Here is an 8429-nt window from a genome sequence, read left to right as displayed (position 1 = left end):
TTGCTCAATCGAAAACATTGGCAAAGTGATATTTAAGGGTTAAATCCTGCCTGCGTCTAAGGGCTAACTCCTGCTAGCCGCAGCTTCTTTTGTTTTCTGAAATTAAATGACCCAGAAGATACAAACGTTTGTATCATGACCCAGAAGATACAAACGAAGATACAAAAATCCAGTAGTCCTCACATCCCGTAGTCCTCACATCCCGTAGTGCTCACATCCCCTAGTGCTCACATCTCCTAGTGCTAACATCCCCTTGTTCATTTATTGCACATGACCCTACTCTTATGTATTAATAATAGTACATTGGGGGAAATGGTTTGACTGATTCCAGATCTGCAGCAATGTGTTTGTGTGTGTGTGTGTGTGTGTGTGTGTGTGTGTGTGTGCGTGCGTGCGTGCGTGCGTGCGTGCGTGCGTGCGTGTGTGTGTGTGTTTGTGTGCATCTTGTCTGAACATCTGTGTGTGTGTCTGTCTCGTTGTGTGGTTGTGTGAGTGGTTGTGTGCTGAAAGAGGGAACTTAAGAGCAGTTGAAGGAAGTAATAGGATATCAAAGCCTTCTGATATGAGAGGGATGGTTACATATGGAGGCATGTGTTCTACGCACAGGGCTTCTATGATTAAAGGAGGACGCACACATCGATAGACATTGATGGTTGTAATGAATAGAGCGGGTGCTGCTGTAATGACACTTCTCCTTTAATAGTGCTCATTAAGAACACTGGCCCTGCTTAACGAGGGAGAGAGAGGCCCGATTTTTAGAGCCACTTGCAGACCACTACGCTTCCCTATGACACTTTTAGCAGTAGATCATGATATCAACTTATAACTAACTACAATTTAATCCATTCATACAAAACCAGATAACTATTCCTTCAGAGTTTCATAAGAATCCATTCAAGGTTGCTCAATGTTCATTGAAACCTTTCGAAGAATTTATATGAGAATCTCGTTGAAAATCAACCGTCTCATTTCTGCTGAGCAATGTACACAATTAGGCACAAGGACAGCAGAAATACAGCCTAGGTTATATGTGTTGTCATAGTTACAATGTGTATGCATTGCATGGTTCCCTTAGGTGTTGCCATGGCTGTAAACTAAGGACAGGGGCAACATATAAAAGTCAATTGAGTAATGTGGAATGACTTTCTTCCCAGAAGCATTCCCAGGAGAGACCGGACCTGGAAAGACTCGCCAAGGTTCTTTCCTATTGGTTGGTATTATTATATTAATATATGTAAAGTATGAGACCTTTTGCGGGCTTTCATGTTTCTAATTAACAATGGGTCTGTGTGCTGATGATTGGGAGTGATCAGAACTCCGAGGAGACAGTGGTGGGTCCACAGGACGGAGCGGCAGCTGCACTTCGGAGTTCCGCACTGGAAATGTAATTGCTGTGTCTGGAATAGCATCCCAGCGAGGATAACACAATAATGATCCAAATAATAACACGCAATTAAACCCAAGAATAAAAGTAAGATTATAAATGAATAAACACGAAGCTCAGAAGTCATTTCATATCAAACTGCAGGAGATAAACCTTAAGCCTACTATTGTCTCAATTCAATATATGGTCATAAATAAATTGCAACCCGCCTAAACTATAAATCAAATACCCTGAGTGTTCGTCTGCTGCTGGACACAGTTTGTGTTTCACAGCCTTTAAAATATTAAAAATAATTACTAGGTTTACAGCTTAAACTGGAGCAGCCGTGGTCAGCTGTGAAATATGGGTGAAGACAATTTGCAACACAGAGGGCTCGGAGTGCGAGTCCCTCCCCGAGCCCAGCGGCTCCAGGGTGAGACAAGGGCAGGCAGCAGAGAGCGGCAGGCAGCAGAGAGCGGTGGGCAGCGGCGTGTGGCGGGGGCTGGAGGGGAATGGAAAGCAACCCGGACAACCACGTCTAGCCTATTGATTTATTGGGGGGTATAGTCCTGGAGACGGGGGCAGGATTGATCAAATGGAAGGTTATCCTTACTCACAGAGGCAAGCTGTTTGCCAATACCCATCACCGGAAACTCAAAATGTCTCTGCAGATCCTTGACATTCCTAGAGACTGCAGGGCGAATGGCTTCTCACACACTGCAAACGTCTGAAACATCGTTACACTGAGCCTGATGTTACAGAACATCAGTCTGAGACCTTGTTACACTGAGCCTGATGTTACAGAACATCAGTCTGAGACCTTGTTACACTGAGCCTGATGTTACAGAACATCAGTCTGAGACCTCGTTACACTGAGCCTGATGTTACAGAACATCAGTCTGAGACCTCGTTACACTGATCCTGATGTTACAGAACATCAGTCTGAGACCTCATTACACTGAGCCTGATGTTACAGAACATCAGTCTGAGACCTTGTTACACTGAGACTTGTTCTAACATATTTCCACACACACAGACAAAGAACAGATAAAGGTTGCTCTATTCTCTCTTGACAGCGTGGTGCAGGATCGGGGCCGAACAGGTGCATTACAGAGGTGATGTTGAGGAGTGGAGGGTCAGGGTACTTGATGGGGGTTAACCAAGTCTAGTAGCATCTATTAACATCTAGTAGCATGCGTGCATAGCAAAGCACTTCATGGGAGTTAGCCATGTAGCATCCAGTGCAGTGTGCTCTTTCAGAACAAACACACTGCTGAATCCAGCGGGGACTGCAGTGTGCTGTTTCAGAACACACACTGCTGAACCCAGCGGGGGTGCAGTGTTCTCTTTAAGAACAACATACTGCTGGTCGTCATGCAGATCAGTGGGGAGTGAGGCCTACATATCATATATATACTTTAATGGTGGAGAAGAGCTGATCACCTCTAACCTAGATGTTGTGTGCTGTGTGACACCAGTGAGTGGGTCCAGGATATTCTCACCTGATGGGCCTACATATATGATATGTAGGCCTCCTCCCCCTGTAGGTCCATGTTGTTTAGGAAACTCCGCCCTCTTAGGTCCATGTTGTTGAGCAGGCTCCGCCCCCTTTAATGTTGAGGAGCCTCTCCTTTGCACGTCCTGATTGGACGGTAGATCTGTTGTTCTCATGTCCTGCAGTGGATCCGTTGCTGCATCAGCGAAATGAAACTAATCTAACTCCAGGACAGCTGGCTCGCTGATTATTAGGTTTTTTTGTATTTTTCCTTTAGGAATCGCATTTTGCATGCCGGGAATTGTGTTGAAATGGTGTTTTTCATCTCATCAATTGAAAATCTCAACGATATTTGTGCCTTTAATGTTGAGTAATCTGTTCAGTGGTTCTGTTTTAGTGAACTCTCCATAGGGTTGGTAAAGGCTGCATACAGTCCAGTTCATATAGCACACCTCCAATTAAACAGCCAGCAAGACCGGAGAGAAATCTAAGACTAACATAACTATCCTATGAACTCATTTATATATATCTGTGTATTTACATTGGCACCATCAAACCAACACATTACAGATGTTGAACAGAGCGAGAGATTGCTCTCCCCGATCTCTTATTGCAGTGTAGCAGACATCACAGGAAGAAATTCCTCTTTTCTCCCTCTCTTTCTCGGCAGGCTCTCAGTGTCTCACTCATCACATTTGACAGCTGTTCAAACTTCATGGCATCTGCTTATTGGGAGCAGAGATTGCACTGCTATCATTAGCACATCCACAACATTGCCATATTGCCTCTCTTTTGCATCTGTTCTCAGAAGTAAACTGTAACTGATGGTATTATCTAAAGCCGTGATCCAATAATCGGGCTAATCCCACGGGACTCGCGCCGGGAATGTCGGAGGACTTTGCACTTTTGCTTCTCGGAGCCATGCGTCAGAGCGGCCTCCGATGTCACGGGACACAACGCTCAGTAGAATGTTCATTCCACAAGTGAAGCTCAACGACTCACTGAAGAGTGATGAATATCAAGTAAAGAACACGTCTCCTCCTCGATGCCCAGTGAACAGCGGCGCCCCGAGGCCTCGGTGATTAACAGGCGTGTTCAGGGCAGCGTGGATCAGACTATGTTTAGAGGCGCTTCGAGAGACGCTAAGGTCATAAGAAGCTTTGGGGTGGCAAAATACATAACACCATCCCATCCCTTATTCCTTCACACTTTCCTGCAAACCTTGCCATTTCAGAGATTTAAAAATAGTATTAAGCCTGTTCTTGGCTCCCCAGTCGGTAAAGCTTGCCTGGTTTGAGTGGCGGTTGTCACTGACAATTTCTATCATGCTCTTCTAGTCTGCGGCTGAACAGCAAAAGAGGAGCGAGATTCCCTTTGATGAGACAAAGTCTGAGCTGGAGGGAGGAAAATAAAGCTCAACAATGGAGATCTGGTGTAGAGGGGTAGGTATCAAAGATACATACACATGCAGGCGTGTTGTAAAGGGGTCTGGAATCCTTCTGCATATATCCTATAGATCAGTGTTCCTATATCATAGAAACACTTTGCGGCCCACTGCCTTGTGTTCTCCCTTTAAGTCACGTCTCTCACCATGACATCAGCAGATTAATGGTTCTCTCTCCTCTATCAGCCATGTGCTGTTGTCTGACGAGTTGTGTGTTCATCGGTTATGACATTCTGCCTCTAATTGCTCAACATAGCCTGCAACCATGAGTGGTGATGGAAGCTGCTTACATGTATTAATAAAGCGTGGCGAGGCATCATGTGCACAATTGACGGCGTGGTGAAGCAGACCATAAACAAAGCCTTAATGTAGATTTAAGGAGTGCCGCTGAAGGGGTTCCTACACACGGGGGATGACTCTCAGAGCAGGAATCAGGGAATCACCATGAAAACACATTGCTCTGCAGCCTGCATCTTTAATAATAGATAGAACATATATCATTTGCTATTCCCTTCACCTGGATGGAGCTCTAGACGACACACACGTACCTGCACACACATACGTACCTGCACACACACGTACCTGCACGCACACGTACCTGCACACACACACGCATCAATATTTAGGAAAGTAACCTCAGGCACTATTGCAATGTAAGTCTTGATTTTTCAGCTTTGTCCTTTGCTCAGTCTCTGTGTGCGAGACGGCGCCCCTCCCACTACTCGCTCACTAGCTGCGTTTCCATCCCCCTGATTCTATGCGAATTTTGTATCGAATCAGGTGATGGAAACACCAAAATTCCGTAAAAATCCTTTAATTTGCAAAAAAGTTTATCAGCTCGCTTGAGGTGGTTTTTGAGAAATGCGAAAGAGAGTAAATGGGAGATGGAAACTCACTGTTCGAAACAGCTGTGACGTAGCGAACATTGAACGCCGGGACTGACGACATCCTTCCGATTTCCGCATAACGACCAGCAACCCTGCCGACATCAACTTGTAGCGTCAATATATATATATTTTTTTTAAGCGTTTGTAGACATCCTATATCATATATATATATATATATATATATATATATATATATATATATATATATATATATATGATATAGGATGTCTATGTTTGCATATACTTTAATTATACCGTGTCCATTAATCCCTGATATATGGACGCCTCGTAATTCCAGTCAAATTGTGTTCAGCCTTCAAAACGAGAGCTGGTACATTGTGGAAAATGCATTAAACTGTAATCAGAAAACGCGGTTATATGCTATAGACCCTATAGTATCTGTGGTAAAGGCTGGGGCGAGTTTCAAATTATAAATAAGTACAATGTATCCTTTAAAAACGTCCATGGAAAAGATGGCCAATGTGAATAATAGATGTGGACCGCTGAAGAGGTAGAACTTTTCCTTGCTCTCATCGATGAAAAAAACATTACAGCTATTTTAGATGGAAAACAACGCAATTTCACTATATATCAGGACCTAGGAGAGGATGTTATCAAAACGATACGACAAGCCCTGGAATGTGTGTAGTTTTCCGCTCCAACCACTTGATGGAAACGCACCTAATTAGAATTTATTTTTTGCGAACTTTCTACAGATTTGCTTCACCTTTTAGATGGAAGCGTGACTACTGAAACTCTGCGGTCTGTTCACTCTGTGTTCTGTCCACTCTGAGTTCTGTCCGCTCTGAGTTCTATCCGCTCTGAGTTCTGTCCGCTCTGAGTTCTGTCCGCTCTGAGTTCTATCCGCTCTGAGTTCTCTCCATACTGAGTTCTGTCTGCTCCGTCTTGCGGTGTATATAATGTATATTATTCTTATATTATATTTTGTATTCTATATGGTATAGGATGTGATTTTATTGATAACATTATAGATATAGAGATACAGATATGACATTTGAAGATATGAGCTATGTATTGTATTATGTATTGTACCTTTAAATGTCTTGAGATGGAGCCTCGGTCAGTGAGGAGGAAGCTACCGTCAGGCTAATGATATAGATATAAATATACTTATATCTAACAATATAACAATACATATGTATATATACATATACATACATATCTATATATATATATATATGAGGTCTGAGGAGGCATGTGTGAAAAAGAGAGGAAATTGGAGATTTGGCCAACTGTAACTCATGGATTAGAGGGAGGAAGAAGAGAAGAGGGAGAGGGAGAGAGAGAGAGCGAGAGAGAGAGAGAGAGAGAGAAGAGGAAGAGAAATAGGGAGAGAGAGTGGAAGAGAGAGAGGAAGATGAAGAGGGAGAAGGAGAGGGAGAGGGAGAGGGAGAGAAGAGGAAGAGGAATAGGGAGAGGGAGGGAGAGGGAGCAGAGGCCGCCCTCCAAGCGAGCGGGTGGGCGTGGCCCCGCCCCCCGGTCGCTTGCTCCTTGTTAGGAGGGCAGGGCACCGCGCCGTGGGGCCGCACCGTGCGGCCTCTTAATGAAGATGAATATTCAGCCGCTCCACAGCCTCCTGGAAGAGAGCCCGGCCCGGGGCTCCGGCAGACGGCCCACACGTGTGTGTGTGTGTGTGTGTGTGTGTGTGTGTGTGTGTGTGTGTGTGTGTGTGTGTGTGTGTGTGTGTGTGTGTGTGTGTGTGTGTGTGTGTGTGTGTGTGTGTGTTCATGGGTATGTCGGCATGCATGGGTATGTGTGTGTGGGTTCTTATGTGTGTGCGTGCATTTGGGTATGCATGTGTACAGTGTGCAGTGGTCTGTGTATGGGTGTGTGTCTTTGTGTGCATGTATGAATATTGTCCCATCAAAATAGAATATCTTTAAAAATGTTACCCTAATAATAAGGTCAATATTTCAGTGTGTTCCAAATGTATTATTATATTATGAAATATTTCACTTCTTTGCTGCAAATGGAGTACATACAGACATACACATACATAAATACATAAATACGTATGCATGTCTGAACGTACATATGTTCTAATGCACATACAGAGAAACGTGCAAAAAGAAAGACCCTGGAATGTGTGTTCCACCATCTGTAGGGAGCTTGTCTGGCCTTATCCGTGGGCTGTTATTTTTATCTTCTAAATGGGGTGCCATGTTGTTGCCACAGCTCCCAGTCTGACTTTGTAGTCGGTTGCTGTGAGCGAGTCTGCTCTGGGAGCAGCGAGGTGAGGGAGGCTGAGCCGGGCGACTGACGGAGCGGCCGCAGCGAGTTGTGAGGTGGAGGCCAGCGCTCGCTAACGTGGTGCTGATCTCAGGCCACCTCAGTCCCAACGAGCTCCAGCCAGGCTCCCCCTAGAGGACCGACCCCCTGGGGGAGTGGGACACATAACACACAAGGGACACAACGCTGGGGCACATCAGACACAAGAAACATCTGGTTTGTTTGTTTGTTGTTCACTCACATTTTCTTCCGATTTTCACAGCGAAGTATGAGGTGTTGCGTATTTTATGGATGACATTGATGTGAGTGATATATCAGTAGGGAGAGTACACTATAAAGTATTGTGTGTTTCATGGATGACATTGATGTGAGTGATAGATCAGTAGGGAGAGTACACTATAAAGTATTGTGTGTTTCATGGATGACATTGATGTGAGTGATAGATCAGTAGGGAGAGTACAGTATGAAGTATTGTGTATTTCATCGATGACATTGATGTGAGCGGTAGTCCGAGTAGGGAGAGTACAGTATGAGGTGTTCCTATCAGGGCACAGCGGCCCTCAGTCCTTGTTCCTATAAAGTGTCCCTATGAGGGGACAGCGGCCCTCAGTCCTTGTTCCTAGCGTCACCTCCTGCTCAGCGACATCCTGCTGTGGTTTAGCGTGGGTGTCCGGCAGGTCCTGGCTCTGGCTGAAGGAGTACCGCCACTTCCCCCGCCGTATCCCAAGTTCTCATTCTGAGCTTTACGGAGTTTTTGACACAATTGCTGAAGCAGCCCGGGGGATGAGTGCTTCAGAGTCTTAGATCCCTTTTTTTTTTTGTCGTCTCCGCGTTTCTTGGGAGGGAATTGGCAGATTATTTGGTCAACCTCGATCGGTTCCACCACAGCTTAAAGGATACATGCTCGCTGACTAAATATTGCCTGCAAATCCATCAAAGTCAAAGCCCCCCCCCCCCCTCCCCTCCCCTGCTTTCTCAAATCTGGTACAT

Source organism: Gadus morhua, chromosome 14 (assembly GCF_902167405.1).
Source record: "Gadus morhua chromosome 14, gadMor3.0, whole genome shotgun sequence".
Classification (NCBI taxonomy): Eukaryota; Metazoa; Chordata; class Actinopteri; order Gadiformes; family Gadidae; genus Gadus; species Gadus morhua.
This window is presented reverse-complemented; position numbering follows the sequence as displayed.